The sequence below is a fragment of the Xenopus laevis genome, chromosome 1S (assembly GCF_017654675.1).
Source record: "Xenopus laevis strain J_2021 chromosome 1S, Xenopus_laevis_v10.1, whole genome shotgun sequence".
NCBI classification, from domain to species: Eukaryota; Metazoa; Chordata; class Amphibia; order Anura; family Pipidae; genus Xenopus; species Xenopus laevis.
Window position 1 is genome coordinate 103,320,049 of NC_054372.1, and position 23,869 is coordinate 103,343,917.

The following is a 23,869-nucleotide window of genomic DNA, read 5'->3' on the forward strand; positions in this document are numbered from 1 at the left end:
ATTCACAGGATCGATCAAGTTATTTCCCCAAAAGTAAATTACCGTAGCACATATCCTGATCTGAAAGTCAGCAAGTTTGGAAACTTCATTTGTCTGTGCACCGTGATGTTTAGTGCATGGTGCATTGGCAGATGAGGAAATGAAGAAGAGTCATGGGGCCTTTATATTTACTGCTGTTTGTATAGGCCCAAATAAACTGAACAATAAAAAATTAGCCATACCATGGATCTGTGTATGGCCTTCTTAAGAAACAATAATAGCTGTCCAAGAGTTCTTGACTGTGCACATTATATCACTTTCAGTAGTTCATATTTGAAAAACCACAGGAACAGAATATTGCCATACCAAGCTTTATTCTAAACAAAGTTTTGCTAGTACACACAGTAGTACATTTAAATATTTGGCAAAAACCACAAGTGTGGCCTCAGTTAGCACTAAGGACAGTTCCAATCAAACCATATGCACTGGCATCAGACTGAACATGGAACATGCTCATCTCTGAATTGTCTTTTTCTCTTTTTTTCACAATTGGTTTCTAACCAGTGTTTTGCCATTTGTTTCTGCAATTTAGCATTTTCATATTTCTTCATCTTCATATTTTTCCTCTGATTTCTTCCTCTTAACGTTATACCCTCATGCTTCCTCAGAATTCTCTTATTTATCTCAATAGTTCTGAATAAAATAATAGTATCCAAGTGCCAAGTGAATGTGCTTCATGTAACAGCTTTAATACTGATTACTCTATATTCTAATCTGACACTGTAACCAAGGGATGTGACACACGACATACAGCTGTATCAGATGATGGCCAATGGCACACATTATGTTCAAGCTCAATAAACTCATTAATAAAATATTCCCTGAGCATGGGGACATTAACATCATTGGCCATTCTATTAATATCAGAAATATGTGTTTTTATAACTGTTTTCCCTTTACTCTGTACGAATTTGAAGCCCTAAACCATGAAACTTATTTGCAGCATATACTCTATTCTAGAGAACCCAGAACAATTCACTGTTCAAAAATCAAATATGTACCCTTCGAAACACAAGTTCTCACCTGAAGTGCATATTTACATTTACTCAGTTGCTAATGACCTGTAGTGCAAAAGTATCACTTCCCAGAAAGGCCTGCATTCACTGTACTTGACACAGAACACTAATATTAGAATAATATTGTATTCCTTTATTTTTTTATGTAGGCTGAGCTGTCAGCGTCACTTTAGTCACTGATAAATGTTCAGCATAAATGTTTCAGCATATATCCCTGAGGGCTTTTCTTCAAGCCCTTGTATTTATATTACTATGTTTTTGGGCCTCCTCACCATTCATTTATTTACACAATGTAGTACAGGTATGGGACTCGTTATCCAGAAACCCAGTATCCAGAAAGCTCAGAATAATGGAAAGGCTATCACCCATAGAAACCATTTTGTCCAAATAATCCCAATTTGTAAACATTATTTCCTTTTTCCGCTGTAATAATAAAACTTTACCTTGTACATGATCCAAAAGATATAATTAATCCTTAGTGGAAGCAAAAAAATTTTATTGGGTTTGTTCAGCGTTTACAAGATTTTCTAGAAGACTAAAGGTATGATTCAAATTACAAAAAGATCCATTATCCATAAAACCTCTGGTCTCAAGCATTCTGGATAACAGGTCCCATACCTGTACTGGATTTTACATATCCCACTGTCAGAAGGTAGGCATCCAGTGGGTTAAGTAATATTTTGCTTTTTATATGGTGGTACCTGAAGGTGTGAAGGTTTATACAATAACGGTGCAATGCAACATTACTAGTATTTCTTTCTCTTTAACAAACCAACCTTTTCTTGACCTGAGTGACTGGGACTCTCCTATGGTTGTGACAGTCCATAGGAACGTCAGTAAGGAACTCTCCCCAATCTACCTATATGTTTCTAGTTCTTTTTTTGGTCGATTCTCTTTTATATCTTAGTTAATTACTATAAATAAGCAGTCTCCAGTTAACAAAGCACTTTCAGCACATGACCCCTAAGCATGATGAGAGATTAATCTCTTTATTAATTTAGAACTCACCCTTGTATGAAGGGCTTGCTTTAAATATATTTTGTATCTTCATTTCTTTAGATTTGTCATTTACCTAGATGTAACAAATCATGCTGATTACACCTGGCTATTTTTCAGATTGTTAATGTCCACCACAACCTTCTCCTGTAGCTCATTTTCTTTTGCCCCCCTATAACAGTAAACACCAAACAGTTTGTATTTCCTACTAGGGTACCCTAAATACCTTACTCCAGGTTCAGAACCACCACAACGTGCTTGTGGATTTACAATAGGATAGCGAACACTGCCATCCTCCAACCAACCAGCTTCGCATCTGTAGAAAAGTTGCAGCTTCCAGGCAGCATAGATTTGGCCAACCTTGGCCATCGAGTCCCCTTTGTCTTCGCAGGCTTTAACTGCCTCTGGAAAACTCATCTTGCGGTAGGTTTTAAGAAAATAGACTTTTCTTAGAGGACAAAAGACAACGGTACTCTAAAGTCAAGGGACAAACCCAACAACTTCTCTTTTGGAACAGACATAATTAAAAACATTAACCATGTCACATTTATTATATATTCAGGAGAGTGGGCTGATGCAATTCATACTCATTCTAATTCTGCCATTTGTAGATTAAAAACAGATGTTTATTTTATTAGGAGTCCATGCAACTTCTATCCCATGTGGAAGTTTGCCCACCCCCCATGAATATTATCCAAGACAAAGTTCTAGATACTCTTCATCATATAGTTTCTCCTAAACAAATGACAGATTTTTGTGTCTGTTACACACATTACTGTTGTAAAATCTGTCTGTACATTTTCAGGTAAAAATTACATAGTGGGCAATAGGTTTTAATTTTATAGCACATGCTTGCTTAAGCTGTATGTTTATTCAATGGCCATTCTCTTTACAGCTAGAATTTTGTATGAAAGTAAATGGCAATGAATTATATGACATATTTTTTTGTCACACTTCTTACCATTGAGGTTGGATGTGAAGCAAAATGCATAATAACGCTCGTTATCCTTGTGTCTGTATCCATAGTTCCTTACTCCTGTGGGTGTGTCTTTTTTGCCACACTCGTCTCTTGGTTTTGAGATAGGATACTGTACAGATCCGTCTTGTAACCAACCAGCATTACACCAATCTAATCCACCCAACCAAGCCTCATGGAGCTGGTCATATGAAGCAAGGATACCATCCTGCTCCTTGCAGGCCTGCTGAGCTTGATGAAAGTTCAACGTCTGAGCCGAGGGTGGTATGGGAAAATGACACCTGATTAGGGTAAAGTAAAGTAGAGAGACTTAAAGGAACAGTAACACCAAAAAATGAAAGTGTTTTAAAGGAATGACAATATAATGTAGTGTTGCCCTTCACTGGTGAAACGGGTGTGTTTGCCTCAGAAACCTAACCATAGTTTGTATAAACAAGCTGCTATGTAGCCATGGGGGCAGCCAGTCAAGCACAGCATACATAGCACATAACAGAGGTTCTACAGAATCCCATTGTATACTACAGAGCTTATCTGTTATCTGCTGTGTATCATGTGCCATTTCTCAGCTTTGAATGCCTGCCCCCATGACTGCAAAGCAGCTTCTTTATATAAACTATAGTAGAGTTTCTGAAGCAAACACACCAGTTTACCAGAACAGCGCAATAGTACCTTATATTTTCTTTTATATAAGACACTAAGTCATTTTGTGGTGTTACTGTTCCTTCAACTAGAGGGAGAAACATCAAAATACATTGGTCTCACAATGGCATAAAATTAACTAACTAAACTATTTTTTTCTGGCAAAAATTACCTTCCAAGTCCAGCTTGACCGTTCCTGTGTCATCTTCTAACTCGTTGGTTACCTCACATTCATACCTTCCATAATCTTCAAGGGTAACATTGTGAATGACCAAAGAAGCATCTCCTGGCTCACTTTCCTGCAATGAGGTACAGTTTCTATAGAGGCTGAATATTCTCCTCTCCTTCCCCAGAGACACAAGAACATCAATGAAAGAATTTTGGTTAGTGATCTTGGACCACTTGATGCGTATCTGCCCAGGCTCTTCTCCAGAGTCTTCATAATGATACCTACATGGCAGGATTATTGTCCCTCCTCGATGTGTGGTCACTATACCTGGGGCCGTTTGTACAATCACCTCTCCTGTTTCATCCTCTATGCAAAGAATTGGAGATATGCAGATCACTCTTATTTCATATACTGATTGGCAGTCTACGCACTATACAAATTTAAATAATTGTGAATATCTCGAATGTGTAATAAATCTATGAGGCACAATGTCGCAGCCCAGACAGAATGTTACTTTTTTAAACTGATATAGTTAGACAGTAATAAATTTAGCTTTCATTAAAGTAGAAGCCCTAAAAATGAATATTGCTAAAAATGCCATATTTTATTTACTGAACTTATTGCACCAGCCTAACGTTTCAGCTTCTTAATAGTAGCAATGACCCAGGACTTCAAACTTGTCACAGGGGGTCACCATCTTGGAAAGTGTCTGCTTAGGGGTTGTCGCAAATAATCAAGCACAAAAGGCTGATTATTAAATTCTGATGCTAATTACACTGGTTTCTGTGCTGCCATGTAGTCATTTTCTGTATTAATTACTAATCAGCTTTATACTGTGACATTTATATTCTAAGGGGGTTATTGACTAAAAATCTTATTTCTATTTTTTTTACGAAACGCTAAAAATTTGTGGCTTTCCTACGCCTGCCCCGAAGTGACATCACAAAAGGGGCGTGGGTGGGCAAGAGTCTATAAATTTAGGCACAGAAAGTCGGAAGCTGGCAATGCTAGGTCGCGGGCAGTGAGAGCAGGAGAAAAGCTCAACCTGAGAGAAACCCGAAGGTTTTGTGCAGGAGCCAGCCCGACCCATGGTTCCTGCGGGTTTCGGGCCGGCCTGCACATCACTACTGTAGGTCAATGGCAGGAGCGTTGATCCTATTGGACTAATTTTAAACCAATCAGAATGTTTTTCTGATTTTTTTTTCTACGAGTTGTCAGAAAAACTTTTGTAGAACTTTTGTGATATTTAGATTTTTTTCAGATCTTTCAGGGATTTTTTTGGTTTGAACTTTAATCGGAATTTTAAATAAATTTAATGACAGTTGTTGTTTTATTTGTTAGTTTAGTCAAAAACCTCTAAAATCCAACCTTTAAGAGAATTAAGCTTCTACTTGTATTGTATATTTTGAGTCGGCCCCTAAGCTCAGTAACTGACAGCAGCACAGAGCATGTGCAGTGAATCAACAGAAAAGAAGATGGGGAGCTACTGGGGCATCTTTGGAGACACAACTTTTCTGTACTACTTATTTAGTTAAGCTTTAGTTCTTTAATTGAACCACTGCTTATTTTCATCATTTATGTAATTTTTGCTTGCATCAGGGTACCTAGTATATAAGTACTGTAAAATAAGTGCTCTGACCATTGGACTTAAAAATATACGGTCCTCTCCAAGAGTATTAAACCCAATTTTGTTCTACTGAATAGCAACTCATACTCGTTTTTCTCTATGATATTAGTCATCTAAAATTACTGAGAAAAATAGTTTGCTATGTTGTACTAAAATATGCTGTTTGCCCACATAGTCAATCCTCAAACTTTACTTTGTTATTTGTCCCATTTGACCAAAAAGCCTTTCTTGTAATCTGTAAACTTTTACTTTTAGCAATGATTTCTCAAAATAAACCTGGATGGATTATGCTTAATATGGGTGACCCATATTTGCAACCAATATAGAAAATAAAAACCCATCAAAATCTGAAGGAATAGGCTGGATGACTGGTTTTCAAAATACATTTGACTAGCAATACCCTAAAGTTCCAGCCCAGGTTTAATTTTTGGTGAAATCATATTCCCCATATTAGCAGCATTAATACACATATTCCTTACAGAGATGCAGTATTATAATTTTTCCATGACTGAAAGACAGCCGTCAATGGGAAAGATACACATACCAAGCACGTGGACAATTTTTCTTCCTCCCCTGTCAGAGGCTGCAGGTACCAGTGAGGTTGTAAGAAAAGACATGAATAAAGTCCAGAAGAAAATTCAGCTTGAAAGAGACCTGCAAGGCATCTAAACACATACACAGGATGATAAATATATAAATCATAATGTTTGATGTTGGTGAAAAGGGTTTGATTGAGGAGGATGCAATAGTGTTTTATGAACTTTTTAAAAACCTCATGGCTGCAGGCAAATTGTGCACAGAAGCTTGACTATGACCTTCTCCAACAAGCATTACAATTTTGTTGGGTTTTATAGTCAGGTTTGTCAGGTTTATAGACGGTTAGTTAGACAGAGTATAAGTGAAGTATACTCTGTCTAACTGATGTCTATAAATATAGATATCACCTAACCTGATTAAAAATGAACAATAAAAGTAAAAACAGTCACTAGAGCCCTTTAGTTAACTGGTTCATGGCTTGTGTGGATTATACAGAAATCAGTTATCCAGAAAGCTCTTAAATACAGCAATGCTCATTAGAAAAACTATTATTATTTGATTGACTGATTTCCTTATTTCTATTTCTTTAATAACAAGAAATGAACTGCACTTCATAATAACTAAGCCATGTCAAGGTGAGCATCTTGGTATTTAATTGGTTTTCATTTGGCAAGATTAATGTTCAGTTTTCACAAGGCTGAAAACCGAACAGAAAGTTGAGACCCGAAAAGGCCTTCAGGCAGGTCTCGATGATGCGTTTTGACCCGACACGTCGCAATGCGACTAAACGCATGTGACGTGTCGGATGGTTTACTGAAAACGGAAGTGAAGAAGAAATCGCATGTTACAACTACATTGATCCGACTGTCAGATGAAATTGTGATTTTCTGTGTACCTCCATGTCTTCATAAGTGTGTATTAATAAAGAGTACTGAAGCATTTAGTATGTTGCAAAATTGTAGTAGTGTACAAGCAAAATGGTAAAAGTGCACATGTGTAGTATAGGGATGAGCATCTTTGCAAAAATATCTGTATTTCAGGTGTGTTTGGGGCACCCTCTTGTCCATTAGAGACAACTGTCTGAAGAGGTGTCTGTGTGGTGCAAGAGCAGTGAATTTAAATATGAGTATATGTGTTAGAGGAGTATCTGGATAAGTGTTTTGATGACTGGGTGCAAGTTGCAAGAAAGGGTGCAAATTTGTATGTTTTGAAAAAGATTGTCTCAGGCAAGTTGTGCACCTTTGAGAAATGACCTTAGATTGTGAGAGAGAAAGTCTGAATGAGAAGTGCTAGCCTATTAGCAAGAATATAAATGCTAAAGATGCTGGGACAGTAGCGATACTTAGAAAGGTAAAATGCATGATATAGAATACGAGACAGGGTCTGGAAGGGTGAGAATGACAAAGAAAAAGAGAAGTGTAAGAGCAAGTGACAGCAGACTCTTTAGCAGGTGTTCAGAAGTGTTTCACATTCCCTGCATCGGATGCACAGTGCATGAACTGCACCAAAATGCTGACACCCCTCCTCCATAGTGTGTGTGCTGGGATGAAGGGGGGGGGGGGGGTTGATAGAGAGCAGGATACATGCCCCACACCTCTCTCTACTGCAGCACTGTACCACTACTCAGCTTGCTTTGGCGGGACTGCAGAAACAGACTGCACCAAATTGCTCCTAACTTAGCACAGTACCCTGAAAGAACAGGTAGAAGTCTTATTTAATCATTAAAGCAAAAACAAAGGGAGACCTCAGGCTGTTTTATTAGCTTTACTTCTCAACTGATTTTGCTGCCTGGAAATATCACCATTATTACTATGAAATGTCCCCAATTTTGTTCTCCAGGAAACCTAGAAATCTAATGACTAGATTTGAGAGAGCTCATCTCCAACAAGCCTGAGAAATATTATAATGATATAATACAGTCCAAACCATCTTGTTATTCAATGTTTGTCCTATGTAGGTCATGTCTGTTTCTAATAGTACAATATAAAGTAGTGTATGCATTACTAATACTGAGAAAGCATGACTACTGGTCTGGAGGCTGTGTTAGCTCCAGAGTTACCATGCTTCAATAGGCACAATATATTTATTTCTTAAAAATAGGCAGAAATGACAGAGCAGCAACTGTCAAACTATACCGAAGTGAAATTATTGCTTACTGAAGGACAAGGAAAGTCTAGTTTTCTAATAAATCATTAACTTTATACCATACAGCTGTCTATTCCATCCTACATTTACCTGCAACAGTACAATGAAAAAAAGAAACCACTGACTTTGTGCAAATAATACATACGCCAGCAGGGTCTGAGAAAAATGAAGACTGAGTTTATGGGCATTAGAATTTAGTAATGGGTGGAGGGCACACCAATTCAGCAAATGCTGTAGGTAAACAGTGCAAGAGGTGCAAACATCAAAAGGGTACCCCTACAATGGGTACCCCACAACGTAACAATATATAGATAGGTATGCACACTCAAAAGAAGGCAAGTATGGTATATTTAAAATAAAGTTTTACTTGTTTATGCAAATAATACACACAAAGCCACAATAGTAGGCCTGTATAATACAATACATAAGCTTACATGGTATATACCTAACGTTTAAACATAGCCACAATTACATAACAGTAAACAGTAAGTATTACAATTATACAGCAAGGAGCAGATACACCTACCACCAGTATGAGAATGGCCCCAACGTTTCGGCGTAAGCCTTTGTCAAGGGCATTAGAGCCTATCAGTGTGGAGGCGCATGCACAGAAGAGAGCTTTAAGAACAGCAGCGAGAGCAGGATAGGAGCCGAGTATTAAGACCAGAGCACGAGAGAGTGACGTTGCAGCCTAAAGGGAATGGATTATTTTGGCACATGCGCTGAGACAAGTCATTGGTCATGCTTATTACATCTTTCAGCTAAACATGGTAGCATGGTTTAAAGTTATGGACAGTGTGGTGGAAAAGTTTTGCAGGCCATGCTTGGCCCCCTTAGTGGAGTGAACAGTTTGAAAGTGCCCATGGGACCCTTCTAGAAATCAAGGTTATGTGTGACAGCTGCTGAATCGGTTCTTATCAGTATCCTATATTGTTTTTGTATTCTTGTGCCTCCTTGAGCGCAGTCACTTTACTTTATTTTCCCATACGAGTTAATTGGACACTGAAACGTTCTGCTCATTACTCCCCTACCTCCATTCTCATGAAGTTTTTGTACCAGAGAGCATATAATGTCTGGTTAATCGTTTGATCTGCCATTGTGTCTCATTTGAGTACAGGATCCACGTAGCTCGTGTATGTTTATTATATAAATAATAAACTTGGTTAACACCTTCACCTCAAGTGATCTCTGGTCTTTGGATTTTTCCCCATCAACAGGATACTTGAACAAGTGATTGTAAGTCAGGGAGGTAGTTTTTATAAAATATAAGTTACTCATTAGGTTCAGCTGCACATACTTCATTAATGGAAAAATACAGGTTGCAAACGCTTTTCCTGTCCTTTAATGATTGCATAGAACATAGAACAGTTGTGTTTCCTATAAAAGAACAGACGGAGACACATTCAAAAGTACGATTTTTCTGAATTTTTTTTACAGTACCAGATATAGTTTTGCTATAAAAACCTACCCAGACTTTTCTTTTCTAAGGTTCAAAAAGGATCAAAGATGAACGACACCAGCACCAAATTCATTATATTCTAAGTCCCCTCCCCAGTGCACTTTTAAATGACAGAGATTACTGCACTGGGGATATAAACACAATAACTGCAGCTGAGAAATAGGTGTGTGGAGTATAGACAGACACATGCCTAATTTAGCACTGGTATTTTGTCAATTTTGCCTGTAGACTCTAATAGAAATTTGGGAGCTAACATCCAAAAACAGCGTTTTTAAAAGTAATGGAAACCATCCTTCCCTTTTGATGAATTACCCAAGTGAGAAATAACTGCGCCCCTTTCCCAGACAGAAAGATACAGAGACGATATCTTATTATGCTTTGTCATCTTTGAATGTGAGGGTAATAGCAAATTTTAGTCCCTAGTCAGACATCCATCTACCCTCTGACTGATCCTCAATAACATTTCCATTATCAATACCCTATGAATATTATGGTAATGTCTGATGCCAAAGTCTGAGAATATGCAACAAGGGTATTTACATGGTAGCACCCATGATTAGTCTCCACACTGTCGGCCTCAAGGCAGTTCTAAACTATGGTTCCCATTATTACTATCATTATTACTAGACGTAGTTCCAGTTCAAAAACATTATAAATGGGTTTGTTGACTCTACAAGGAATTTTGTTATGGGTAATAAATACTCCAGTGTGGCATTAGATATATTTATTGTTGACAGAACAACACACTATAAATGATTAAATAAAAAACTAAAAGTATATAGTACAATAAGAAAATGTCCTGGCAACATCTTGCTACCTTATTTATGTGTAAGGCTTTGCCCATTTTTTGAGGTTTCAGCACATTTGTCTTATGTTGGTATCGGGTATTCTGGTTTGAGATAATTTCCAATTGTTTGCCAGTTCCTTGAGGACACATCATTTGTTACTGGATGAGTCATTTATCCTGACAAAAAAGAGGGGCACAGTTTGAAGCTCTGGGTTATAGATATGTTAAGCTGGTAGGGCAGATAGAAACGATGAATACAGAATTTGTCCCACTTCTCTCATTTCTTTCACTGATGTAAAATCAGGTTTTAATGTTCAGTTTTTTATTGTGTGCACAAGTAAACTTGGAACATTATTAAATTCTGCTGAGAATAAGATTTCACAGCACACAAGTGGAGTGCTCTAATTTTATATAGTGACTTTTACAGCTTTTCAGAAGAAAGTATTACAGAGCAAGAGCAAAGAGCTAAAATAAACTGTACATGCATCCTTCCACACTGATTTGCAACTTGAGATAAACTACAATGCTCCCCTTCAGTTTGTTCTGATAAGTTGAGTACAATTGTGCATGCAAAAACATAGCTTACATTTACCATGATTTGTTTAGGAGAGTAAATACCTGCACATCACTAAAAGAAAAATACAGATAACAAACTCAGATAACAAACAGAATTGTGTAAATGATGAATGCCTCAAGCTATGTGTTGGTGTGAGCTCAGCATAATAAAAGGCAAACAACCATATATTTTTCATGTAGAATCTGGTAACTAACAAGCTCAAGTCCTTCCTTATTATAATTATTTATATACTGCACATGTACCTGCTTAATATAGCTGTATTAGTTGGTTTCCATTGCATATGGGAGTCCCTGCATAGTGATGTTTTGGAATTCTGGAGTACATCTGTGTGAGAGTCTAAGCACGTCTAAGGTCACGGGAGTTTTTTCACAGGGCGATATACACAGCTGCCTGAAACACAGCTGGGTTCTAGAAACACTGAAAGGAATACTACAAACAGAATGAAAAATATTATTTTGTACAGCAGCAGGGGCACAGTTAAATGTGTTGCTACCTAACACAGAGGAGACAATGCCTTCTCCATCTTTACTTGCTTAAAAAAATTGAGGTAGATTCAATGGTGCAAATTTTGGACATTAAAAAGATTTAAATTTATCCCTTCAAGTTAGCAGGAGCAGGTTTTTTTTGGCCTCTGGTAAAGTGCCGCTGAGGAAAGCTTCTCAACTGTTAAATGGCAAAGTGCATCAGTAAACCTTAAGCAAAAAAGTAATTAAAAAAATTTCTGAAAAAGCTTTAGTAACTTTTTGTAGTTGCACGGCTAATGTATTTTTTTTGGAACTGATCTGTTTCCTTTGGGCAAAACACAGAAATACAGATTCTAGACACTCGGTAAGAGCACTTACCATAAAATAGAAAGGGCAGTATACATTATCCTTTATGCTTTACATTTACGCAGCGTTCACAATAATAGGACACAGACTCACCCAAGCTTCCTCAGGCTGTTCTGGAGGGACTGATGAGGATTTGTTGTGCTCAAAATCAAGGGCTCCTTAGCTGCGGTAATCCAAAACTGAGAAAATAAAGTGGCGCACCACCTCTTAAAGTAAAAAGTACTATTAATTAAGTCATTAAAAATAGGTAGCTGGAGTATGAGATGCCCAACGCGTTTCAGGAACACCCCTTAATCATAGGCTAAACAAAATGACTCTTTTATACATACAGTGATAGTGCCATCTATAGATCAGAATTAAGCATACATACAAATTAAAATATAAACAACTACTAACTTAAAACCAATCAAAAAAAATTGAGTTACAGAAGGAACCCCCTGAGAGTAACCCATGAAAACCAAAGGTTAATTTCAACCCATAATAAGTTCATAATAAATTAGGCCTACACAATTAGTCACTGTGAAAGGTAGACAATAGAGAGGCAATGATGTCAAATACAAGACACCATAAACAGTGATGCAAGGTCCCAATATAAAAAAACACATAAATAAAAAAAGATCGGATAATATACAAGATATCCCACCTAGAATTAAGTCCAACCTGTGTTTAATTCTAATATCCAGAAAGCTTCTCGGGAATTCAGCGTTCTTAAAAAAAAAACCCTCCTCTGACTGAAGTCCCAACTTTTTCAATAAGTTGGACATTTAGATCCTTGGAACCTCTGCAAGTACAATCTTGAGAGATGTTTGTGAAAAATAGAACAATTTATATCCTTTGGCGTTAGCTTGGGAGTTGTGGATGTAAAAATCAGGGAACATCTTTTGCCTAAACGAAGAAATACGATGTGATTAATGGCGGAGCTCTGCCCTTGCACGCCAGCTCCTGCTGAACTGCTGCTCTCGCGATGAATCGGCTCCTTCCAGCCGGCTTCTACTCACACACTCTCTGTCATCGCTGTATAGCGCTGTTCAAAGCATTATCGGAGTCTGGCTTGTTAGTATCAAATAAATGGCTTTATTGAGCGCTTTAACATAGCTGAGGAGGGGGATTCACATCTAACGCGTTTCGTGTCAGTAAACCTGACACTTCATCAGAGTAATTAGTGCATACCTGTGCAGGTGCTTAAATAGTGACATGTATGCATATCATTAATAAATTAAAGGTGAAGAAACATTCTTGTGAAACAACAATCAAGTTCTTAAGATTATATATATAAAAATGAAACAAAGTAATATAATCCTTATACCAAAGTGACATTCGTTTTTTACTAAATATAATGACTTTTTCCTAATGTTGTATATATATTTTCATATATATGATCTGTATTAATAATTTATTATACTCCATGTTGTCATACTATTGTAAATAGATAAATAAAATGTGATATATACACAAAAAGTACTGTGTTGTATTAATAAATATAAATAAATAAATTAAATTCTTGATTAACCATTTTGTGATCAATTCATTAGCAAATATTAGTGTAATAAATTAGTTTTAGTTTAAATGTCTTAATAATTGGATAGTGCACTTATGTTAATAAAAACTTTTTTGTTCACTCATATATATCTTTGCATTATTGATAATAATTAAAAGTACATATCCATATAGATATAAGAAAACCTAGTTAATATACAATATTAATATGTTCATTATAAACATTCCGAACCATTTCCTTTGTATTCTACTTGATTTTTTGTTCGTATCCAACCCATTAATGGAACACTTTGACAGATAAGGGATTTCTCTGTAGAGAAGGTGCACAAGCCTATTCCAACAGATTATTAATTAGTAAAACATATATTGGAGAGATTAATACCATTCCATTCACTCTTTACTTATTTATTTGGTTCAATTATTTTTTTGTTATATTTAGGTAATTATTAAGTAAATTAATTGGTATTACTTGAATTTATGAAAATAATATCAAATTAAAATATCAAAATTACAATATAAAAAATAAAATGAGGAATGAATGTATAAATAGTAATCTATCCAATAAAGTTTTTTATCTCACACTCTCTGTTCAGCCCATATGGTGTAACTGTGTCCAATAGGGTCATCCATTTGACCTCTTTCTTAGACAACAATGTATCTATATCGCCTTTTCTCTTTCCCAGTTTAACTGCTTCAATTACCTGGAAAGATACAAAATATTCATTAGCCTCATGTTCTTGTATTATATGTTCTGCTACAGCTGAGGATACATCTAATCTATTAATACATGCTAGATGTTCTAGTACTCTATCTTTTAGGCATCTCTTTGTCTTACCGACATATTGCTTGCCGCAGCGACATGTTGCTAGATATATAACATCTAATGTCCTGCAGTTAGCATAAGTTCTACAATTATAGATTTTTTTAGTTACAGTACTCTGAATTTCCCTTGATACATTTATGAATCTGCAACATTTGCAAATATTCGCACCACATTTGTAGGTTCCAATAAAATTCAGCCAGTTAGTTTTATCTTTCTTATTAGGTAACATACTCGGGGACACCTTATCTCGCAGATTGTTTGCCCATCTATAAATAAATTGAGGTTTTTTTAGATCCAATTGTGTCAAGATAGGGTCTGATCTCAGTACCCCCCAATGTTTTAAAACTATATTTTGTATCTCCCTGGCCTCTATACTGTATGTAGTGATAAATTTCATTCTGTTCTTGTCAAATGCTGTCCTCTTATTTCTATATTCACTTTTCTTATTGCTCAAAAGGTCAGATCTATTGCTGAGTACCGCTGTTTCATAAGCTTTCCTAATACATTCTGTACTGTAACCCCTAGATGTTAATCTATCCCATAATTCCATGGACCTGTCGTGGAAGGAGTCCCATGTGGAGCAGTTTCGTCGTAGGCGTATAAACTGGCCCACCGGGATACCTTCCAAGAGAGGTCCAGGATGATTGCTTTCTCTCCTTAATAAGGAGTTTCTACTGATAGACTTTCTATATATATCGGTGTCTATCTGAGTACCCTTAGTGATAAATTGTATATCTAGATCAGGGGTGTCCAAACTGCGGCCCGAGGGCCAAATGCGGCCCAGGATGCATATGAATGTGGCCCAGTTTGGTTCCAGAGGAAACGTCATGTCGCAAAGGATATAGGAGGAGGGGGGACTCTGCCCATTGTCCAGTTAGTAATAATAATAAGTCTATTTAATATCCAGGTGTCCCATATTACAGTGTATAGCTCCATCTGGTTATCCAACTGGCATTGTATTTCTTTTCTGTGTATTTCCTTTACTTTTACAAATCAAACGTGTTTGTGTATATCATGTGTGGCCCCAGACAAATTTTTCTTTTTCCAATGTGGCCCTGCGAGCCAAAAGTTTGGACACCCCTGATCTAGATATTCAATTGTATTTTCGTCACAGTTACATGTAAAACGTATATTTTTATCATTAGTGTTACAATAATCAACAAATTGTTTCAACTGTAGTTCTGTCCCTTCCCAAATGAGTATTAAATCGTCAATAAAGCGATAATATCCTTTTATATTGGTATTGTATATAGATTGTTCGCAGAGGATATGGTGTTTCTCAAACCAACCCATAAATAAATTAGCATATGAGGGCGCAAATCGCGCCCCCATTGCTGTCCCACATCGCTGTCAATAGAAGTCATTGTTAAACATAAAATAATTGTGGGTCAATAGATACTCCACTGCCTCCACTATGAATTCATTCTGTTCATTTGAATAAAGATCTTTTTCTTTTAGCCAATATTGTAAAGCATATATCCCATCACTATGTCTGATAGAGGAGTATAAAGCCGTGACATCCATCGTCACCCACATATACCCTTGTTTCCACTCAATTAATGGGTTGGATACGAACAAAAAATCAAGTAGAATACAAAGGAAATGGTTCGGAATGTTTATAATGAACATATTAATATTGTATATTAACTAGGTTTTCTTATATCTATATGGATATGTACTTTTAATTATTATCAATAATGCAAAGATATATATGAGTGAACAAAAAAGTTTTTATTAACATAAGTGCACTATCCAATTATTAAGACATTTAAACTAAACTAATTTATTACACTAATATTTGCTAATGAATTGATCACAAAATGGTTAATCAAGAATTTAATTTATTTATTTATATTTATTAATACGACACAGTATTTTTTGTGTATATATCACATTTTATTTATCTATTTACAATAGTATGACAACATGGAGTATAATAAATTATTAATACAGATCATATATCTGAAAATATATATACAACATTAGGAAAAAGTCATTATATTTAGTAAAAAACGAATGTCACTTTGGTATAAGGATTATATTACTTTGTTTCATTTTTTTATATATATAATCTTAAGAACTTGATTGTTGTTTCACAAGAATGTTTCTTCACCTCTAATTTATTAATGATATGCATACATGTCACTATTTAAGCACCTGCACAGGTATGCACTAATTACTCTGGTGAAGTGTCAGGTTTACTGACACGAAACGCGTTAGATGTGAATCCCCCTCCTCAGCTATGTTAAAGCGCTCAATAAAGCCATTTATTTGATACTAACAAGCCAGACTCCGATAATGCTTTGAACAGCGCTATACAGCGATGACAGAGAGTGTGTGAACATCTTTTGCCTGCCAACCCTTTGGTTCCTATATTCCACCATCTTCCAAAATTGCACAAGTCCCTTTCCAACCCAGAAGGAAGACCAATTGTTGCTTCAGTGGGATCACTGAACAGTGGGTTATCCGACTGGGTTGATGCCATTTTACAACCACTGGTAACACAACAACCAGCTTATCTCATACACACCAGACACTTACTCACGCTACTCAGTACTTTATCCTGGCATGAAGGTTACCAATGGGTAACATTTGATGGTAAATCTCTTTATTCATCCATTCCTCACGACAAAGACATTCACACGAATGCATGTTCAACACTGCATTGCTTTAAATAAACTAGCCCTATTGTGTCGTTACACAACGATAATTTAATGCCAAAGGCATGCCAAATAAGACACCCATACCTCTCATACATTACACATATTTACGCAATTAGGATAACGGCAACTGCTAAATGAATGATGCCCCACATCAAATGACCTATTACGCCTTATCTTATTGTAAATTATCCCTTATGTTTCACTATTTTCTCACTCAATCTAAGGAAGATGTAAAAGCTTTAGTGTACAAGTATTTATGTTCTGTGTTTGCATAACTGCATGAATGTGATATTCACACGTGGCTCTGCTTATCCCAGTGGCTATACATACTTTAGTAGTGGAATTTGAAAGATTTAACACTAGCTAGCTTAGTGCAACACTAGTTGTGTAAAATAGAGGAGTAAGAATGCAACACCATATTCTACATATTGTACTGTGGATTGTATACATATCTGCATATTGTACTGTGTCGTTGAAGGTAGCTCTGCACCCTATACTGAAGTGAATGTCTGACAGCAGGACCCCAGGCATTCTGATCCGAACATTCAGAAAGGCCAACAGCCTACTGGAAATCACCATCAGGAATCACAGGGGGCTCTTCTAGTGCAAGAGATCACAATTTTGCATTGCAGGAGCTGCTTTAGGTGGTATCACGACTGGACCTGAATACTACCTCAGTCATGTCCCATTGTGCTAAATTATTTCCCATAATGTTATACATGGGTGTTTTTTTTTTTTTTACAAACACCATAGAGCATATGTTTATATTATTACTTTTATATGGGTTTTTAAACACACATGCTTGTTTCTATTGGTTTTTCAAGCACACGAAAATGCAGCATGGTACATAAAAAAAAAATCAATAATGGAATAAAACGCAACTGTGAATGTTCACGATTCCAAATGTTGGTGCAGGCATACAATAAGGATTTTGGCCACTAAAATAACGACATGGCATTTTAACTTTCTATGAGCCAACGGAGAGATCTAAATCTATGTTCAATTTGTATTTGCCGAGAAGTATATTTGTTCTTACGCCATTAGCTTAACAGCCTGTAACACTGTTTTCCCCGGTTCTGCTTCTTTGTGTGTGTTAACAAATAAAATATTCCACTTTAAATATATGCCAGGGTTTCCAGTGTTATTTCTTCTATGTCTGCAGCTATGTCTGCAGTGTTATCCCAGGGCACAATATCTTGGAGAAAATCAATTTTTTCTGGGCTATAATGGGTCACAGCCAGGTGTGTGTTCCTAATAAATTGCAGTCACAAATAAGGGGAGTTGAAACAAAACGTTCATTCCCCAGACTGTGGAGATGGCACAGCGGAAGTTCTAATAATCTGTCAGTTACCCTCTAAACAGACAGTTTACTATTTGCATATAACGTTGACCTCTATTTGCATTTAAACAATGAGCTGCCATACAGTTTCTCTTTGATATAGACTAGCTGAAACTGCAGTAAAATGTCTAACAAAATTTTGGACATACCTCTTTGGGTACATAAGTGTCACTTTGAATTTCTTCTTGAGACCAATTTATTTAATTATTTGTACAACAAATCACTAAACAGTGTCTCAGTAGATGATACCTAAGCACTTAGTGAGCTTCTGTAGGTGTCTTGGCACTCGTGGAGCTGCACTTGTTGGTATAGGACATGACAGGAGGTACAGAGAGAGCTTCATTAGCAGCAGGAGAAGGAAAACTAAGGATGGCTATGGCTGCCTCTCTCATTAAATAGACAACATTCACTGGAATCATTTTCACACCAGCAAAGGCTGGTTAAGAACCCTTACTAATTAAGCACAGCAGATTTAGATTTAGCCTCAAGCTAAAATAAGCAGAAGTGGTTTCTTGCCAAAGAATAAGGGTAGGACTACACGGACGATTTCGGCGTGATGTGCAAAAACGCAGCCGTCATGTTGGATTCAACAGAAATAAGCTAAGTAATAGCATTCGTTGATCCGAAGCGACACCATCCTGCAACACCATCCGACAATGCTATTACTTACCTTATTTCAGTCGCATCCGACGCGGCGCCTGTGTTTTTGCGAAGCGTGTCGGATTGCGCTTAAATCGTCCGTGTAGTACTACCCTAAAGGATCTTTGGGAGTACTTTCTTGGAGAAGGAGAAATAACAGAACCACCAAAGCAAGGACGTCAAATGCCAGCTATAGAATGAGACTGAAGGCAAGAAATAAAGTACAAAAAAGTGGCAATTTACTTATACCCCTGCTGCAAGTGTAGGATCATTGTGGGGCACAAAATCATTCATTCTGAAAGCACTTGTTGGAGGTGCCCTAAAAGTAGGTATTACCCATCCATCCTCTAATTACATGTAAATACATATAAAGGAAATGAGGCACTCTTTTCCCCTGTAGTGGTAACAACAAAGGCTTGCATTTCAAATGTAAAGGAAACCTGAGAAGTAGCTATACCTAATAAACAAGTGAAGAGACATAACAGAATATAAGAAAATGAGGAATAATATTTGCAAGCAAAAGGCACATAATCAAAAAAAAATTAAAAAAATTTTTTAGTATTAAATCATCTGAAATCCAAAGTACCCATTGAACACATAAACACACAGAGCTTCTATTGATAATAATTGTTTTTATTAAGCATAATGTTTTAACTGAGGACACTTAATAAGTTAGTAAATTTTGTTTTTCAACAGCAATATGCGAAGACGACCAATAGGGGTCGCCATACACTTTTTGTATTTAACAGACAAGTTTGTTTCACCCTGTAAGCTTATGATTAAGAGATTTTGTTCCCGAAAGGCTTAAGGCCATGTACACCTGCAGGACTCTGCAATAAACCTGCCTTTTAACCAGAGTGCTGTCCTTTGTTGGTTCGGAGGGGCATATTTGCCCTCAGCACCTTGAACCAGATTAAAAATCAACTACAATGGGCACAATGCAGCTGGCATGGCATTTGAATGATATGCAAGTTAAGATGGCCATACACTGTCAGTTCCACTTGTTTGGCATGGTTGTTTTGGCCACCCATGTACTGGGTGACATCTGGCTGAACCTATCCTTGTCCTGGGACGCCATCGGGAGACCAATCAGATGAAGTCTGCCTCAAGCCCAATATGGTCTGCAGGTTTTTATTGGCTTTTGTATCACCAGTTTTAGGGAGCATATAGGATGCTCAAGGGGTGACATCTATGTGCAAATACCACTCAGCTTTCAGTGTATCAAAAAACATATTCCCATATCTTTTTGTGTATATACAGTATATATCAGTCACACTGAGTTTAGCAGTTCCTATAAACTTAACTCTTGTGTCACCCTTGTATCTGAGGATACCTGTTGTTGCATGCACAATATGCAATAAACAGGACTGGCATTATTTCTCCACCATTAAACTTCATTGCTTTAAAGTAGAAAAAAACCTTTTAAGAAAAAACCCTGCACCCCCCACCCCACGGAGACCCCCCTCCCTCCAGCCTATCTGCCCTCCCCCCGGGCAAATGCCCAAACTTAATACTTACCCCTTGGTGCAGATTCTGGCATCGGAGTTCCACGCAGCCATCTTCCGGGTCTTTAGCAAGCTGAGTGGGAGATGTCGGCGCATGCGCAGTTGGAGCAATAACTTGTGATCTGCAGGTCAGAGCGACCTAATTAACTTGTATGTTCTTGCCTAAAATGGTATAATTAACCCCCTAATGCTGTGAAGAACATTATCCTAAACCTTAAAGGGGATGTAAAGGCAAAAAAATAAAATCCCATTTTTACTTTCTTTAATGAAAAATAAATATATCTCAAATATACTTTAATTAAAAAATGTGTACCGTTTTTATAATAAACCTGACTGTATGCAGTGAAATTCCCCCTTCGTTTTACTTGCTCTAACTGCTGAGGATAAGAAACTTCAGACGGTCCCTTACTGCTCTGGATGAAAACAATCATACTTTCAAACAGCCGGAGGTGAGCCCCCCCGTCTTACTTTCCAGAACGCAAGCAGCTTTGTTTGTTTCCCTGTAGAGCAGCCAGCGATCGTGTAGAAATTTGTATCCGCAGAACCAATGCAGCCTGCATATTCTGATTATTAATCAGGCTTGCTGTATCGGCTTCTATGGCAGCTATTATTTGACTTGTGCTGTTTTGATAATTTATGACGATCCCTAAGCTTAACCCTTTCAACAGAAGCCCAGACCCCACTGAGCATGTGCCTAGTCTTGGTCTTGCAAAGATGTTTAACATAGTTGACAGCCCCCTGTGGCCAACTTTGATAGCATAAATCATTTGTTTAATTAGGCTTCTGGTGCAGTTAGTTCATGTTTATATTTAGTTTACAAAATACAGCATTTCTAGCATTATTCTATTTTAGAATTTAGTACCCCTTTAAATTATCAGGGTGCATTCACTTTACTAGTCACACTCACAATGATATTATGGCTGAAGCACCAACTTGGACAAATAGGATTATGCTTTTGAGGAGGCTAACAACAGATAACAGAGAAATTCTGTACAGTCAGATAAATAGATACTGACAGATATAGAGATAGGTGGGGAGATATATTCAGCTTTCAGATACAGAATGCAGATTGCTGCATTCATTGTTCTACTTGCAGCTGGCTTTAAAAATCTAATCACTGATTGGTTGCTATAGGTAACTGCATATAGACAAATACAAGAGTCCTCTGCACTCAACCCATTATCAATATATTTAAGAAAAGAGACATTTTGTGCATACTGCTACTGAAAAATGCCTTACCCTTTAAACAAAACAGGGATTGTTTGTCCATATATTGCAATATATTTAAGCTGGCCAACTACGTCAAAGTCATCCCATATCTGGCCAGTCCTACGCTCAATTTTCATCTGATTCATTAAGAATTCTATTGCTTCATTATACATTTTACAAAGGGACTAAGTTTTACCTGAAACTTACTTGCTGCTTTCAAAGTAAACCTCCATACTTGGCTGCCCTTTTATTAGACACCAGTGGGATCACCTGACTATAGCTGGGAGGGGTGGGAGCTACAACATGGAGCTGGTCACTGCTCCTGTATAAACTATAACAAACAAGGGAAAGTTGTGCTCACCAATATTTTTTAAAACCATTAGGCGGGGGTGCAATGAGGCTGTGACCACAAAATACATATAGACAAATACAAGAGTCCTCTGCACTCAACCCATTATCAATATATTTAAGACAGAGACATTTTGTGCATACTGCTACTGAAAAATGCCTTACCCTTTAAACAAAACAGGGATTGTTTGTTCATATATTGCAATATATTGAAGCTGGCCAACTGGCACCCCCGCCTAATGGTTTTAAAAAATAGTGGTGAGAACAACTTTCCCTTGTTTGCTATAGGTAACTGCCCATGGGCAAATTTGCCCAGTGTTGATAAATGAGCCCCACTGAGTTATGTGGCCATATAAAAGAATGGGGCTTCAGGCCAAGTGTTTAACTCCACTACCTCTAAGGTAACGTCTAATATCTTTAAAAATATTATTATAGGGTACATTATAAATAAAGGTATAGGAGCGACTATCCCGAATGCTTGGGACCTGGGGTTTTCCATATAAGAGATCTTTCTATAATTTTGAGTCTGCTAAAAAATTATTTAAATATTAAATAAACCCAATAAGATTGTTCTGCCTCCAATAAGGATTAATTATACCTTATTTGTGACCAAGAACAATGTACTGTTCTATTATTACAGAAGAAGAAGGAATAATTTTTAAAAATATCTTTATCTCCTGCGGTCATTTGTGGTTAGGAAAACATTTTTTTTTTGTTTCATCTACCGACCCACAATTGGAGGAACACCATAAGAAGGCAGTGGCGGTAAGCAAGAGAAGCAACAAGGAAAGCAGTAAAACTATGCTCATACCAACTACTTCAAATATAAAAATGATATGGCCTCCAAACAATTCAAATAGTATTTATTGCATATTTATTACATAATTACCAGCTCTACCAATGTTTTGGACCCAGACAGAAACCCAAATATTGGTGGAACTGTGAAATATTGAATATATTGTTTTTTGGTTTGAAGTATTTTGCCTAGAAAAAAAGGCCGCACAGCAACCAAAATAATCAGTTGAGATGCGACAGCATCCCATTAAGTGAATACACACAGAGGCTAGTGGTTCTGCTAGAACTGGAAAAACTGCAGACAGGAAGCTATAGATATAGAAACAGTAATATTGATGAAAAAACAGGGTAGGTGCAATTACAGTTATGCAAATCAACAAAGACAGATAGAAAGACATCTAGCTGTACTAATAGACAGACAGACAGATTAGGCCAATCTATACATGTTTGATTTTCCTTAAATTAACTTTAAAACCCCCTCCCCAAGGCTTACATTGAGACCCACATTTCAAACAGTGCTGTTTATCTATAAATACAAATAAATCATCTCAACTATAACTTCATTTTAAATTACTTGTTTCTACTCACCCTCTGCTTTGATGGAGTCTTCATCACTTTGGTGTCTTTTTCTTCTATTTCCTTCTTCTTTTTCTTTCTTTTCCTCCTCCTTGCTATTTTCACAGCACAGATGTTTCATCGTTTTCTTCCTTTTCCTTCCATTTGCTCAGTGGTATTGTCCATCTTTCTCTTCATCCTGATGGTATCCCTTTCCACCTCTGCATTTGTAGCAGCAATGTTTTTCCTCACTCCTTATTGGAGGAGTACTCTTCTCCATCACTGGAGGCAATTTTTTTACCCATAAATAGGGGAATCCTCTTTTTTAGAATAAAAGAACGCAGGTGGTCAATTCCAAATCTCTGTTCAAACCAATGTACTGTGACCAAGTAATTATTAATAGGGAAACCTGTGTTTTTAGAGCTTGATTGAGAAAATATGATAGTTCACCTCCAAAGGATACATTAAAATGTTTTTTAGCATTAAGCCAGAAGCCCTTGTCTTGCAGACACAACCCATTTCCAAATCTTCCAATGAGCAAAACCAGCTTTCAGAATTGACACATTCCCTAAAGTTAATAATGAAGGTGTATGAAGCCCATATAGAGCTACAAAGCTAAACCTAAATCAAAAGCTACTTGGAATCTGCTAAGGAACCTTTCTTACCAATATTCTAATCAGCATTCACTTTTCTAATAGT

At 36.9% G+C, this 23,869-nt stretch overlaps 1 pseudogene; it reads right to left on the minus strand.

Moving 5' to 3' along the window:
- Positions 1–1,646: 1,646 nt before the first annotated feature.
- LOC108703679 lies at positions 1,647–23,312 on the minus strand (annotated as a pseudogene).
- Between the last annotated feature and the right edge of the window lie 557 nt (positions 23,313–23,869).